Here is a 17,925-nt window from a genome sequence, read left to right as displayed (position 1 = left end):
ATATACATATACACAACTGCACCAAGTCGTTAATAGATATTAGTCTCTAAAATCTAATCAATTCTCTAATATACTCCATAGTAAGTCTTATATTTTAATAATTAGGTTTAGTTAAATACTTATAGGTTTAAAGTTATACATACTTAGTATAATCTTATTTCGCTCTCACATTACATTCCTAGGGGTTCGCATCCTAAGAATATAACTATAGCTCTGATGCCACCTCTGTAGCACCCCCAAACCCGCTCTTTCACGGATTTAGGTCGCCACGTCATGCAGTGTATCAAATACTTGTTTATTGTTACAATATCATAAAAAGTACCTTATAACATTTATCTTATCACGTCCATAGATCCAAAGATCACTTACTAATACCATACATACTCCGCGAACTAAAGTACTAACCACTAGAACTTTATTACACAACTAAAATTTTATTTCACTACTAGGCGACTTCTATAGCATATAGCTGGCACACAGACAATCTACCGATCCTTGCTTGAACTTGGCATCTTTTCCTTGCCATTCGCACGCGGATTTGGATGTTCATCACTTTCTGATTTGACTGCTAAAAGAAATATAATGATAGCAAGAGTGAGCATTAATATGCTCAGCAAATTCACTATTTATCCAATACCCAAAAATAGGAAATAACAGAATACATTTGAAATTTTAAGAATAAAAGATAACTGACAACTTAAATAATAAATCTCGAATTCGAGAATATTAACAAACACAAACACATCTTTAAACAACATGACACAAGAGCATACTGGTCGTCCACCTTTCGATACCCCATGGCTCGATCAACTACCATGTAACAAGTATTGACTCCTGCAGAACCCGCGCGTAGCGTGATCAGTGCCTTCAGGCAAGTCCCACCTTACATTTCAAATTTTGCTAGAAATTAATCATAAATGGGTTATCACACAACCCTGGCTTCCACAGAGCCAAATGTCACTTCGAACATAACACATTATCACTAACCATGGTTAACCGTCACAGACTAGATTGAATATGGTCAATGTTTCCGGACCATACAATCAAATCATGGTCAACATTTCTGGACCACGTTGACCAGTTTAGAATATGAATCTCGAGTAGTTCTCTGATAACGAAGCTAGACACAAGAAAATTTATTTGATAAGTCTATCACATAGCTAGCACTTTTCAAATAAATTACATTAACCCGAACAGTGGATTAATCCAGAGAACAAGAAAATAATTTAAGATGACACGAACAAAACATCGTCTAGAAAGAAAAGAAGGTAACCATCTCGACCAAAGAGAATGGTCGAGTTCAAAGAAAATTATTCGGTTATCTCAAAGCAAAAGAATAACCAAAAGACTAAATAACGTTCAAGATCATTATGAGTAGGACCAATCACTACGAGTAATAAACTTAATATATTTCCTATTAATTTCTGATTCGAACAATGAATCAATCTTTGATTTCAATAAAATTGGATACATTTGGGCAATAGATGTAACCGACAAGAAACGAATGTGGTTGACCCGAATTAAAGAATCAAACCTTAACTAAAAGAAATTAAAAGGAGTCGTCTCGAACAATGAGTACTACTAAGGTTTATTAAAAGATAGGGTATTCGATCGAGGAAATTTAAATTCTAATAATTAATCCAAAATAACGATAATTTTTTTTAAAGTTCGGAAAATAAATCATTCTTAAATAAATAAATAAACTTAAAATAAACAACACTTGAGAAAAATATAATTAAAAACATTTACTAAAATAAATATTTTAAGGTGAGTGGAGAGATAGTAAACTTGCCTTGCTTGCCCGTATGCTAAAAATAATTATAATAATTTAAAGCAATACGGGAGCTCAATATTGCTCCATAATTCCACGAATTAAACTAGAATTTCTATCAATTCATAATATATAGAAATATTAAATAATATTCGATAAAGGAGCTCAAACACTCACTCTAAATATTCTTTCTTAAAATATTTTTAATTCCAATTAAACTTTTAATTCATTATTTTAATAATGAATTAATCGAGTCATTTTATTCAATATATTATACTAAGCTAACGATAATATCCCTAAAATTTGACTTTATTTGTAATCACCTTTACACTCTTCTACTTTTATTTTATGATTATTTTACTATTAAATAACTTGGTAACAATGCATCAACTCTTAGTATCTTGTATTATTTTTAATCACAACTTATAGTATATTCCATAATTTAATACTCTAATTCTTGTTTAACCAAAATAATAATACATTACTTTTATCTCATTTTTTTTCCCATTAATCCAACTATTTCCTTTTTTAATGTCACTTTTATTTGCCCAATTCTTTTATTACATTTATTACCCAATATTTATTATCAATTTAATAATACTTATCATTTATCAAATCATTTTAATTTCATTTTACCAATTTACAGATTTACCCCCATCTTCCCCAAACTCATCTTCAACCTTTCCTCCCCCACCACCTCCTCACCTTCCATGGCTGCCGCCCGCAGGAGCCGCCGCCGTCGGCCGTTTTCCGGCTAACCCGAAACCTGAATTTCTTTGCATAATCTTGCTGCCCATAGCCCGATCTACAAGCTCCTATCAATCGTTTTTTCAAAAATCACTACCCACCCATTTTCCGGCCAAACACTTTCCCTCTCTTCCTCTCTTTCTGCCTCTCTCTCTCCTTCTCCCTCATTCTTTCCTCTCTCGCACTCCCTCCCTCTCCCGTCCTCGTTCTCTCTCGCCTGCGACCATGCCAACGCTGCCACCACCGCCGCGGCGGTGGCTGCCTTCTTTTAATCTCACACAAACACTACAACCATCACATCCCCGCACAGCTACTCCCTCTCCAAGCACCACCGTAGCCACCCATCGCCACCACCAATATGGTGGCTCCTCCTTTAACCTCCCCAAAATACACACACATACACAGCACAATATACACACAAATAACACACAACAAAGAACCTCCGTTTTCCGCCATCACATCGGAAACCACCGTCGGCGACTCAACAGCCGCGGTGGCTCCGCCCCTTCCTCTCCTCCTCCGACGGCCACACATCTCACATACAGTTGTTCTTCCTCCTGTTTGTAATTGGGCTAACTACAGCAACCCTCATCTGTACACAAAAGAAAAAAAAAACCTAATTTTTACTACCTCTTTCCCCTTACCCGTAACCCCATTTAATTACATCTTATTAATTTATTATAAGCACAAATAAAACTCAAAAGCTGAAATTTACAACACACTGTCAAATAACAATACTAATCTAATCCCTAATAATTCTCTCGAAATAATTTAGAGATAAAGACACTAATCAAAATTAAGAGTGCAGTAGTTACCTTAATGATACAATTGAGTCTCCTAAATTCTCTCTGTTGATCTTTCAGTTCTTCACAGACGTAGAGTATTCTAGAGTAACCTTTGTAACTTTTAATGACCATTATTTAATTAATTTTTTATAAAGGTATCTTCATCTAGACTCTTCTTAAATAAAATATCTACCCAAAATATCTAACAAGCTTCACTTATAAGCCAAGTATTTTATTTTATTTATTATTTTTCTTTATAATGAAAATATTATTACTAACGCAATTAAACATTTTAAAGATAAAAAAATTCCTAGGTGAGTTAAATTAAAATATCTTGAAACAATTATGGTACTAATTTTATTGAGTCTCAAATGCATAATTAACAGAATTTAAATCTAACAAAATAATTTTACAAATAAAATATTATTCTAAATAAATTAATTAGCTGCTCCAATTTTATAAAAAAAAAGTAAATTTATAAAATTAATGACTAATAATTATTATCAATAAAATTAGGGATCTCTGCACACGCAATAAAATTTTTAAACGACTAATAAAATTTTCTAAGAATTAATTCTAGCCTCAAATTTTATTTTATTTAATTATTTCTTCATTTGTTTATTTATTTCTTTATTATTTTTTTATCCGGGTACAAAAACAAAATTTTCTCTAGGGCAAAATTTATAAATTTTCATGGCAGTTTAAATTAAAAATTAGAATATTACTTAAGTTTTGTCGGTCGTTACACAATCATATCTCGGTCATCGTCATCAACAAATTATGTCCTTTCACTGTCCCCACCATCATCAACATCATCATTGTCAGCCGGGGCCTTTCCCTAAAATATACATAAATATATAATATTAAAATCTAAATATCCAACATAATATAATATGTAAGTGCTAAAACATTATTAAGTAAACTTTTAAAAGATAATTAAATTTTTTGTATAACTACAATCTGTTTGATAATATTAGAGCAGTTGATTTTGTCTAAGATATCTAAAACAAATAGAGGTTCATGATTCATACTGCACAATTAGGATGTAAATATAGATTTACTCATATATATAAGACGATCATGTTAATATAAAAATGATTAAATATATAAGACAATGCACTGGATACTTGGTTATGTTATGCATTTTGATCCTTAATTATACTATACAAATATGCATAACCTTAGAAAATCCAGAAATTAAATTTGAAAAGAAAGACACATTCTTAACTTAACAAAATATCGTAGTACGTATTTTTACCTTAACTGCTCCAGGTCCATCCTTTATATATATATTTTTTAGTACCTCAACAATGACCCGAATAATAGCATGTCGAGTCTCCCTAGTAATGGGATGATCTGATGGTAGCGAAGAGTCTCCTTCAACTACATCACGTGCTAAAAGACGAACCTCATCTAAATGATAACCAATATATGCTCCCAAAAGCTCTATCGGATATGTGAATGCCTTAAGTCTATCAGGATCCCGTGAGTGATCATTGGTAGGTCACACACACTATAGAAGAGGGTTGAATATAGTATTTACTACAATCAAATCGAATATAAGAACTCAAGTAACTGGAAAACTGATTTTATTCAACACAATAAACTCTGTTACAATATGGAACTGTCCTCTCTCAGTGATGAATAAATTATCACGAGAGCTGCTAGGGTTACAAAGAATAATAACTTCGATAATGATAACACTTATAGTGTAAACCCTATGCCTGTGTAGATACTACACAGTTACAAGATAAATTCTAATTGATATGGAATATAATTCTGCTTCATAAAATATATTAACTAGTTATCTTTTCTTTCAAATATTCTATTCTTCATAGAATTCTTTTTTCATGCATAATTCTTTCTGTCTTAGTCTCGATCTTTTTTCCTTTTAATCAGCCGCCTGCCTTATCTGAAAGTTATCTTAAGTCCTGATATTATCTCCTGATAAATATCTTCTGATAACTTATGTTCTGATAACTTAAGTTCTGATATCTTCAGTTTTGTCTTCAGTATAAGTGCTGATTTCAAGTTAAGTATTGATTTGTCCTGTTAAGTAAGATCTGAAAACTAAACACAAATCATATTACACATGACATTATCAAATATATCTAACAATCACAACACCATAAAATGCCTACTGTAACACCAAAAAAATGTTGTATTAGGGGGTAAATATGTTGCTCTTACCCCACTTTTAAGCTAAGGTAACATTTTATTAAAGATAGGTTTTTCCATATTGCCTTAGGGGTCTAAGGTAACATCTTTGGTGCCTAAGGCAACATCATGTTTTAACTTGTTTATATGTTGCTTTAGCTTGCTAATGCAATAGAAAGAGAGATCAGTAGTAACTTGTTTTTTATGTTACCTTAGAGTTTTAAAATGTTCTTAAAAAGTGGGCCCCACGGTGGGACCCACTAGCTGACATGGCAAGTGTGGGGCCAACAATGTTGAGTTGTCTTGATAACGTGGCAAGTGGGCCCATAAAACCTAATGTAACACTTTGAGAAGCTGTTGTAACATTATAACTAGCCTAATAAAACATTTTAAACATAATATGGTAACAGTTTAGGAGGCTATTGTAACACTTTAGCACAAATAAATTGAAATGCTTATTCTGTAAACTGAAGATTCCCAATTATACAATTTCATAACTGCAAAATAATGCATCCAACCCAAACATTAAACATCCTAATATACGACCAAATTAAACGTCAAAACTAACTATAAACTAGTTCACATTTTTTACTCAACAACAACCCAAGATTATAAATTTTAAAAAGTGCTACTAGAAGCTAATGCTTAAATTTGCTTCACTTTCTCCTCGACTCCACCATCTGGACGGACAGGGCTCTTATGTAAATGTCTTTATGTAAATATTACAGGGCCGCTCCTCATCTCTCCTCGATTTTAAACATTTTGTCCTCCCCATAATTTCTTATACATACAAGTACTATTAATATTAACAATACAGCAACTACAATGATTATAAATTTCCTCTTTTTTCTTGATCTTTTATTTTTCACGAGCTTATAGTTTAGAACATATTAAAAAAGACGACAATAGTGAAAACATAATAATCATATATCTACACTGATCTTCTGTGTAGTCTGAGTCTGAGTATCATTAACCAATAGAAAAACATTTACATTTTCATCGGAGTTTATTATCCCTCTAATATTAGTTATCCCACTTTACCAGATCTTATAGTGATTATAGGTCACTATAAGTTAAACTGAAAAGTTATTTATATTCCGTTTCTTTAAACACAGTGAAACATGCATGTGAATAAAAATTAGTGGCTGGAATGATATAGGATGTTGAATGGGCTGATCATAATAGAAATTACAAGCTGCAGTATACAAGTTTTGGTTATTTTATATACATGATACATATTAAAATTTGAGACAGAGAACTGAGTAACTAAATGAACTTACGAGTAATATCCCTGCAGGAAGAAGCTCTGTAATTGCTTTTTGATCTCCTGTATTAGGATCCATTTCCATGTCAAGGATTTGCTAAAACACTGCTTATTGCCATCACAGAAAGACCAAATCTCATCAAGAGGGCTTCCCGGTAACCAGGTGCACTTCCTACCATAAAAACCAAATGTAAATATATAGCTGACTCGATATCTTCTCTAAAAGTATACATTGGCAGCATATGGATATTAAGAGCACTTCTATGGATTAGATTAACCTATATAGATATTAAGAAAGAAGCTACTCACTATTTTTTTTCATACTTGTCTGAAATCTTCTTTTCAGGTTTCACTTGACAGTGCCTATTTATTCGATTAAATAAATTTAGGTTAGAGGTAGTATTGTAAATTTGAAGAAGACTATACAACAGAAGCTTGAAAAAAATTCCTTACTGTTTTAACCGTATACACTAAAATTACAATTGAGGTTAACAAAAGATAACGAGATTGATATATATGTTTTGTAACATAACAGCCACTCAATATATGGTAAAAGTCCTTTGATGGAGCAGCAGTTGTAAAACTTTATTATTGAAACTAAATATACAGAAATAAAGCCACTTAAACCCCTAATTCACTCTTAATAGTTAACTCTACATATAATGTAACTCCACATATAAAGAACCAAAAGAGGGAAAGTACCTTAAACCAATAGAGCCATAATTCAACCCCTAATTTAGCTAAATCAAAAAGAAGCCTGGAGCTGAAATACATCCTGAAACAAATGGACAAAACAAATTACAGAGTTAATTTGAACAAACTAAGTGAGAAAAAAGATTAACCAAAAAACCCCAAATTCAAACATAAGAACCCTAATTTAATTATAAATTAAAGTCAGATTAAAAGCCAAATTATATGAAGAATCTAAACCCTAATAGATCTGAGGAGTGAATGAATGTGTGAGAAGTGTGTAAGAGGAAGTGAATGAAAAAGAGAAGAGAAAAAAGAGATAGAGTGCGGCCGATAGGGTTGAGCCTGTGAGATGTGAGATGTGAGATATGTTTTGTTAATTTCTTAGAAGAAGCCCGATTGAATTTTCCGCTCTTTATTCAAAATTTTCGGCCCGCTTTCTAATGAAAAGCCCCCTTAGGATTTTTTTTTATTAAATTATTTACTTTTCAAAATTTACATTTTAAAATCACATTTATTACTTATTCTATATGTTTTATTAATTTTATAAATTCGTATAATTACATTCTAATATTTTTTATTAAAAAAATTTATATAAAAATACTCATATTAAAATTAGAGGATTTTTGTACTACTTCTAATTTTTATATATAATAAAAATGGGAATTTAATTAGTATGTTGAAATTCCATTTTATTTTTTAAAATATTTTTTAACAAAATTTTCGTATCATATATCTTATTTATTATACTATTTTTACATATTTTACTATTTTTTATAAATTCATTTATATAACATCTTAAAAAAATAATTTTGTTATATAAAAGATTCGTGTATCATGTATCTCATTTATTAAATCGGTATTTTTATATCAATTTAAATTTTTGAAAAATTAATTGAAATAAATATTTAATCTTAAAAAATATTATATTTAGATTTTAATACTCTAAGGTAGCAGTTTGACAAAATTGTTGTAACCTGCAACACTTTCTACCTAATGCAACATCATGTTTTTGGCTAAGGTAACACAAGAAATGCAATGTTAAATTAGCTCATAAGTAGCATAACTAGGGTAACATATTAGGTAACATTCTTTAGAGGGTGCGTTGCGATAGGCCATATATGGTGTAGTGAATCTCCCCCAACTTGTAAATTGGCATAATATACAAGTTTAACAGATATTTGATGATGTCAAAAAATTAAGTACAAATGCATGAGAATTTGACTAGATAACTACAACTTACAGTCCTTTCAGCTTTACCATCTTTAACTTCTGATAACAGCTTCAGTCTATATACACTTCAGAATTTAAGTAGTTTTAGATCTTTGACTTGGCTTCAATTTCTCATCTCTTTGATATCAGGAGTTGTTCTGAGATAGTTCTTCAACAAACATCTCTCAACATATTCAAGTTCATTAACCATCCTCCTTTTAGCATTTATCAATTCAGCTGTATGTTCACCAGTTTGAAAAATAGCTGCTCTGAGATCATTTATCTTAGCAGAGTTAGGCTTCATATCGACAATATCACCTTTATGATCTCTGTTCTTGGGACAATATGTGCTGTCAGACTTTACAGAATAAAGCTTCTTCTGTCTTTGAATTTGAGACTTTAAATACCCTGCAGCACTATCTGTTAATCTGTCTTTCACTTGCAGTAGGAATAGAACATGTTCCAGTTCCTCAAAATACTTCAGTGGTATAACATTCTGCCTCATCTGGTATACCCTTCCATCTATCATAAAATATAACAAGATATGTTCTTTCAAAAAGGTATGATAAACCATTTGTACAAATTCAAGTCGATTCAATCTTTCAGGAGTTGCTCCAACACCTGGTTCACTTAAGGAAGTTGGATCATTGGTAGTGTTATGTACTCTTCTTTCATCAGAACTACCCAATCCAGATTTATCTCTTGCTTCCTTTCCTGTAATAACTCTTGCTTCAAAACCACTTGTTGCAGTCTTCAAAGGTTGAGCCTGTTTAGCTTTGGTGAATCCTGATAGGAGAATCTTTGAAGGTTTAACATGAGCAATGTCAGAGGTTTCCTTTTCCTTATCTTCTGATATCAAGCCAACTTGAGCTATGTTAGAGGTTGCTTGCTTCACTTTCATATCAGAACTTACTACATCTTGACTCTGAACAACATGAGCCATGTCAGAGGTTGTTTGAAAAATCTTCTTTTGCATCAGAGTAAGATTAGCATCCTCTTCTTCATCAATTATTTCTTCATCCATGACTGGCATATAAACCTTTATAGGTTCATCAACTTTTTATTTGCCCTTGGACCTTGGATCAATTTCCACTTGTGATTTGGCTTTGGTTGCCTCAAAAATTGTTCTTTCCTTTATCACAATACCCTTAGGCTTTGGAAATTTCTTGTCAACAACAGAAGCTTTAGATTTTGTCTTGAAACCTTCTGCTTTGAGTCTAGCTTCTTCTTCCTTTAGACTCTCAAAGTCCATTCCTTGATTTTCTTTAAGTAATAACTGCTTTGAAATTTCTTCATCAAGTTCCAGATGTTCACCAGAACTTATCCTTTTACCAGTATCAGAACTTATTCTTCTCCCAGTATCAAAACTTGTTCTTTGACTTATAATTCTAGCTTTACTTGATGAAAATCATTTACCTTGACCTTGACCTCTACCCTTATCAGAGCTTCCCTGGTCATCATTTCCATCATCCTTTCCTTTCAGTGTCTGAATAGATTTGCATTGGGACTTAATAACTTTCCCCCCTTTTTGGCATCAGCAGGTAAAAGAAAAGAGAGAAGCAATTCCACTGAGGATTGGATCTCATTGAGTTGATTTTGGGGAGAAGCTTGATTCTTCAGAATTTCTTCAATTTGAGTTTGTTGCTTCTCCTGAGTTTTCTCAATGTAGGCAATTTTGTCAAAGGCTGGCTTGAAAAATCTGTTCCTTTCAAGTTTCACATTCATATCTTGTTGGATCAAGGTTTCTTGAATTTTGTTCACCTTGGCATGAGTTATTGAGTGTTGACCCTGAAGGTGCCTGGTACTCAATGCAGTAACTCTCAGTTGTGCCTTGAAATCATCATTTAACAACATTTCATCAGCTTTTTCCAGATGCTCAGCAAGAATCTTTTCAGAATGAACAAAACTAACTGTGTTCCATTCCTTAGTCCACTGATTTCCTCTATAAGTTTCACTCCAAGGTACTGGTGCTTCCCCTATAATAAACTTCTTAACTAAATCAGCTTTATTAACTGTTTGTTGAGGTGCATGTCCTGATGGACCAACTGCATCAGCATCTAAATTAGCAGCAGCTTCACCAATAGTTTCTTCATTTGCAGTATCAGAACTTGTAGATCCTGCAATATCAGCATCCTCTGATAAAATAGCAGTATGTGAGGCTATAGAGGCTTCAACATCATCCTCTAAATTCTGATCTGCAGCCAGGTTCTGATTAACATCCAAAATTGATGTTGTTGGGGGAGTGAGTTGAATTGGTGGAGCCTCCAAGTACAAAACCTCAGGCACAATCAAGTTATGAATATCAATTTCAGCACTTGTACCTAGTTCTTCAGTATGTACTGGATAAACTATGGATGACATAGGAAGTGTAGGAATTTTGTCTTGAGCAGTTTTATGTTGTGCAGAAGGAAGTGATTCAATAATAATTGGTTCTGTTGAGATCAGAGATTCCTGATCCCCTTCCTTAGATGCTTCCACTACATCTGAATCTGACTCAACTATGTCCCTGTGAGCTCTCTGTTTCTTTAATTTCTTCAATGGTGGAGACACTGTAGGAGCTTTATCATCAGAATTGAACTTTCTAAGCCTTTTGAGGGGCCTAGAACTCCCAGTTACAGTATCTTTCTGAGAAGAAACCTTCTCAGCTTCTACAACAACAGGTTCTGATATGGGAACCTGTTCCTCAGTTATTTCCTCAAATCAACAGAATTTAATAAAAACATCCATCAAAAAATAAAATTAAAAGTTGATGAAGTAAAGATTAATAAATTGGAATTAAACATGCACAGTCACATAATTTGAGAAACAAGGAACAAATCTTGCAATTATAGAAAATTTCATTGATATATCAGATGATTACATTTGATGAAATTTAGTAATTACATGCAAAAACTACAAGATAGTCCTATTCTACGATTCCTAACATCAACAACCTTAGTCCTAGTCTAAGAAGACCTAACGACTACTTCTTCTTCTGCTGTTGACGAAGAGCACTGCAAGACGGATGATCCGTTCTTGCTGACGGAGAGTTTCTCTCATTTCCTCTTCCAAACTATCAAGATGGAGGTGATACTCCATTGATAAGAACAAGAGTTCTGTGTGAACCTCTTGTGGAACTGAGTTCCAAAGCTCGTCAGGAATGGCGGTGACATGCTACTCCTGTTGCCATTCATCACAACTCAACTCAATGTTAAAGGTTTCATAGTTCAGGAACATGTTGAAACGGACCATTTTTGATGATATAAATAAAAGGAGAGTGAGTTTATGAGAAAATGAAAGATGTTTTGGCTGGAATGAATGGTTGGTTTAAATAGCCAATTGAATACGAAGGGACACGAGGACTGGTTAAACATTACAAGTAAAAATACTGACCCCTCGACTCCCTAGACTGATGTGTAATAATAACAATCAGTAAAAGATCTAAAGCCAGAGTTAATGGGCACGAGATATAATAATAATTACTGTGCGCATGCAGTTTTTCAAGACATACACGCTAACCACTAACCCATATTGATTATGACTGTTTTATCTCACATTAACCAATATTCTGTAAAAATATTATCGTTCAAGTAATGACCAAAAAAAACCAAGGAAATAAATACTGCCACGTCAGCATCAGAACTTGATTATTATCAGGATTTAAAAGTCATCAGAATATGGCTCCTTAACTCGAAAAGTGAATGTGTATTCCTGTAATTCTTCACACAAATACTGATATGGTTTCATCAGAATTTAATCATCAGAACTTCTTTAAGAACTTGTCATCAGAATTTATGTAATCCAACACATAAACTGTTCATCTAAAATAACATTTATCACCACGGTAATTTTCATCATTCATATGGAGTGTATGTGTGTGCATTAAGCTAAATATCAGACAAAGAGTAAAGTCTGATTCACTTTAGTACATCTTAGAAATAAGGCATAACTAAGAACTTTACTCAAAATCTGTCATTATTCTGAAGTCTACTTTAGAATGAGTTCATGCATGAGTCCACCTCAACTGTTTTGTGCTCATTTTATGCATTTTTTGAAATTCTATTTTATAGTGGCTTCTCACTGTAAGTGAGTCACGACTGCTTTTCAGAATTTATGCTGCTATCAGAGTATTTCTCCAGAAATCATAGAGTGTGAAAACTTACCAATAAAATTTTATTTTGCTTTTCTAATGCATATTACTTAATACCAGCAATGCGCTTGGGTCTTCCCTTCCACATTTTTACTCTAGATCTCAAAGGATTACCTGATTTTTATTTCTTTTCTTTACTTTTTCTTTTGATAAATGAGGCTTATCAGCACTTAGTACATCCATTAGATTTACTAACATCAGAACTTAACAAATAAGAAGCACTATTCTTGTTTTTGACTTAGTAAGAAGATACACAAAGTAAACTTAACTAAGCTTAATATCAGAATTTGCTTGTGTTAAAAGATTTTCACATAAACAATTACTTGAAACATGGGATCTTTAGTATATTAAAGACTACTAGGTCAGCATCTTGCACAGTTATCCTTATTGGATATAATAGTCACAGAAACATTCATATCACTATCAGAGTTTAGAAATTCATATCAGACAACAATCAACACTTAAGTAATTTTCAATTTAAGCACAGAATATACAAAGATAGTAATATCTGTAAATACTGATCATAAAGTCTGTTGTATCAGAACATAAACTAAGCAGATTTAGAGAAAGAACCTGAAACCATTCCAAGTTCATTTACCAATCTTGTAAAAGTAGTTTCACACAGTGGTTTTGTGAAGATATATAATAGTTATTGATCTGTTGGAACAAAATGTAATTCCACCGTACCTTCCTCCATATGTTCCCGTATGAAGTGGTACCTAGTGCTGATGTGCTTTGTCATTGAGTGTTGAACTGGATTACCTGTCATAGCAATAACACTTTGGTTATCACAGTAAATAGGGATTTTAGAAAATTCGAACCCATAATCCAGTAACTGATTCTTCATCCAAAGAATCTGTGCACAACAGCTTCTTGCAGCAATATATTCTGCTTCTGTAGTTGATGTGGAAATTGACTTCTGTTTCTTGCTAAACCAAGAAACCAATCTGCCTTCAAGAAATTGGCAGCTTCCAGTTGTGCTTTTCTTGTCAATTTTCATCCTGCAAAATATGCATCTTAGTAACCTATTAGCTTAAAGTCTGATTCTCTAGGATACCACAATCTCAGATCAGCTGTACCCTTAAGGTACTTGAAAATTCTTTTCACAGCTGTCAAGTGAGGATCTCTTGGATCTGATTGAAATCTTGCACAAAGACAGGTAGCATACATGATATCAGGTCTACTTGTAGTTAGATAGAGTAGAGAGCCAATCATACCTCTGTAATTAGTAATATCTACTGATTTACCAGTATCCTTATCCAACTTTGTTGCAGTGGCCATAGGAGTAGATGCACTTGAACAATCTTGCATTCCAAATTTCTTCAACAAATTTCTGGTGTACTTAGATTGACAAATAAAAGTTCCTTCTTTATTCTGCTTGACTTGAAGGCCCAGAAAATAGTTAATTTCTCCCATCATACTCATTTGATATCTTGACTGCATCAGCTTGGAAAACTTCTTACAAAGTCTGTCATTTGTAGAACCAAAAATGATATCATCAACATATATTTGCACTAAAAGTAAGTCCTTTCCATGGTTGAGGTAGAACAATGTTTTGTCAATAGTCCCTCTGTTAAATCCACTTTCCAGAAGAAACTGAGCTAAAGTCTCATACCATGCTCTTGGAGCTTGCTTAAGGCTATAAAGTGCTTTATCAAGCCTGTAGACATGATTGGGAAATTTGGGATCTACAAAGCCTGGAGGTTGTTCAACATATACCTCTTCTTCTAATTCTTCATTGACAAAAGCACTTTTCACATCCATTTGAAAGACTTTAAACTTCTTGTGAGCAACATAAGCCAAAAATATCCTTTTGGCTTCCAATCTAGCAACTGGTGCAAATGTTTCATCATAATCAATTCCCTCCTGTTGAGAGTATCCTTTTGCAACCAGCCTTGCTTTGTTCCTTGTAATTATGCCATCACTGTCAGTTTTGTTTCTGAACACCCACTTTGTACCAACAACAGACCTGTTCTTTGGTCTTGGCACTAGGGTCCAGACTTTATTTCTTTCAAATTCATTTAACTCTTCCTGCATTGCTTGCACCCAATCAGCATCTTGAAGAGCTTCTTCCACTTTCTTTAGTTCAGTCTGAGATAGAAAAGAATGATAAAGACATTCATTTGATGTAGCTGTTCTAGTTCTGACACCTACATCAGGATTTCCAATAATTAAGTCAGGTGTATGTGCTTTAGTCCACTTCCTTGTAGATGGAAGGTTCTCTCTAGAACTGGATGCTCCCCCATTATCCATGCTGTCTCCATCAACATTTTCTGATGTTCCCCCTAAAATTATGCTCTCTGAGTTGGATCCTTCAGAATTTGAGTTTCCAGAAATATCAGAACATGAGTTTCCAGAATTATCAGAACTTGGCCCATCAGAACTTGACGAATCAGAACTTGAAGAGCCTGTTGTAGATTCTGATGCTTCTTGAGATGTGGTTGGATCTTCAATATGCTCCCCCTGCACAGGTGCATTTTCCTTAGGCGTAGTCACCACAGTTTCAATAACATTAGAATTTAATCCATCAGAGTTTGCAATATCAGGATTTTGACTGTCAGGATTTATAGAATCAGAATTTAAAACTTCATTCTCAAATCTCAGCTGATCATGATCATTGAAATCTTCAAGTCCAGTAATCTTCTTATCATCAAAGGAGACATTAATAGATTCCATGACAACCCTTGTTCTTAAATTGTAGACTCTGAAGGCTTTTCTGGAAAGTGGATATCCAACAAAAATTCCTTCATCAGCTTTTAGATCAAATTTGGATAGCTGTTCGGGAGGAGTCTTAAGAACAAAATACTTGCATCCAAAGACATGAAAATACTTCAGATTTGGCTTCTTTTTCTTCACCATCTCATATGGTATTTTTCCATGCTTGTTGATAAGTGTTGAATTCTGAGTAAAACAAGCAGTTTGCACAGCTTCAGCCCAAAAGTAGGTTGGTAACTTTGCTTCATCAAGCATAGTTCGTGCAGTTTCAATAAGAGTTCTATTCTTTCTTTCAACAACTCCATTTTGCTGTGCAATTCCAGGAGCAGAAAATTCCTGCTTTATTCCATGGTCTTTGCAGAATTCTTCCATGATCAGATTCTTGAACTCAGTGCCATTATCACTTCTTATGATCTTCACAGAATCTTTGACCAATTTATCCAGTTGCTTGACATGATCAATCAAGATAGATGCAGTTTCACTTTTTGTGTGCAAGAAATACACCCATGTGTATCTGGTGAACTCATCCACTATGACCATAGCATATTTCTTCTCTGCAATAGACATGACATTCACTGGACCAAATAGATCAACATGTAGTAGGTGATAAGGCTCAAGAATTGATGATTCAGTCTTGCTCTTGAATGAAGATTTTCTTTATTTTGCCTTCTAACATGAATCACAAGGACATCAGGAGCAAATACTGATTTTGGTAGTCCTCTCACAAGAGCTTTCTTGACTATTTCATTTATATTGTTAAAATTTAGATGAGAGAGTTTCTTGTGCCAATCCCACCTTTCTTCAATTGATGCTCTACTCAACAGACAGATTGCAGAACCACCTGGGCAAGCTTTCTCCACAAAGTCTGATAGCAGGGCTTTATTTCCAGTCATATGTCCTGAACATCCACTGTCCAGAACTAGGATATTTTTCTTGTTGCCCTGCAAACACAAAGACCACTAATGATTAGTTTTAATGACCCAGACTTGCTTGGATCCTTCGGCCTTTTTAAGTTTATTAACATTTGCAGCGGATTTAGCATCAGAGTTTATGTTAACATTTTTCTTATAAAAATTTGAAATATTAGACTTTGCATCAGAACTTACACTAGAAGGAATAATGCTAACTTTCTTTACAGAAGGTTTTATTTGACAATAATCATAGTACAAACTATGATATTCCTTACAAGTATAGAAGTAATGCCTTAAACTACCACAATGAAAACAAGGATTTTATGGCTTTTATCTAACAGACTGACTCTTAACTCCTGACTTTGAAGGTAAGGAGTTTATGTTCTTATTCTTCCTGCAAAAAGAAGCCAGATGGTTAGAGTTTCCACAGTTATGACATGTTTTTCTAGGAGCATTAGGAACAGGCTTGTAATCATTGCTTTTATTCACACCTTCCTTTCCATTCCTATTTTTCCTAGGTGACTTTACCTTGTTTATATTCTTTACATCTTTCAGCTTATGCTTAAGCTGCTTCTTTGTCATTAACCCTACGTTTACTTCAGTTGTCTTTTCCTGTTTTAGTTTGTCAGAAGTTAATTCCTCTTTAACTTCTGATTTCTCAGTATCAAAATTTACAGCAACAAACTTAACAGGTTTTAACTTTGGCTTTTGTTTAACAACTATAGGCTTAATTTCTAGAGTTCCTTTATCATTCTTATCATCTCCATAACCTAAGCCCTCTTTCCAGTTTCCACTACTTAACAAATTCTGAGTTGTTCTGCCAGAGTTAGTCCAAGTCCTGATAATCTCTCTTTTCTTTTCTAACTCAGTTTTTAGAGATTCATTAATTTTTAGCACTTCATCCCTAACATAAAAGGCATCATATCTATATTTCTGAGTTTGATGGAACATGACTAACTATTTTGATAAATAATCATTCCTCTTTTTATAAGCAAGATTTTAAGAAGTTAATCTTTCACATGTTAAAGTTTGATCTTTATACCTAATGAACATGGTTTTAAGATATCTTCTTAACGCAGTAATATCATCAGTATGAAAGGCATAAGTAGTTTGAGGTACCTTTAAGTCAGCAGTATCAGAACTGCTATCAGCATTTGCCATCAAGGCATAGTTTTCCTCATCCTCAGAATCTGAAGCATCTGGCGAGCTTTTCTTCTTTGTGACAAGAGCCTTGCCTTTGTCACTCTTCCCTTTTCTGCAATCAGGAGATATGTGGCCTTTCTCACCACAGTTGTAGCATTTAACATTTGAGTAATCTCCTCTGTCAGACTTTCCTCCTTTGCCTTCAGATTTTCTGAAACCTTTCTTTTCAGAACTTGCACCTTTCCAGGAAAACTTCTTTCCTTTCCTGAATTTTCTGTATGCAATCTTTGTGATTCCTTTCTCTATAAGAGAACACAGCTTCATCATCTCTTCATCAGGGTCTATCTCAGGTATACTTTCAGTTTCTGAGTCATCATCACTATCAGAACTTGATGACTCAG

The sequence above is a fragment of the Apium graveolens genome, chromosome 1 (assembly GCF_009905375.1).
Source record: "Apium graveolens cultivar Ventura chromosome 1, ASM990537v1, whole genome shotgun sequence".
NCBI classification, from domain to species: Eukaryota; Viridiplantae; Streptophyta; class Magnoliopsida; order Apiales; family Apiaceae; genus Apium; species Apium graveolens.
The sequence above is the reverse complement of the archived record's forward strand: the minus strand, read 5'-3'. Positions refer to the sequence as shown.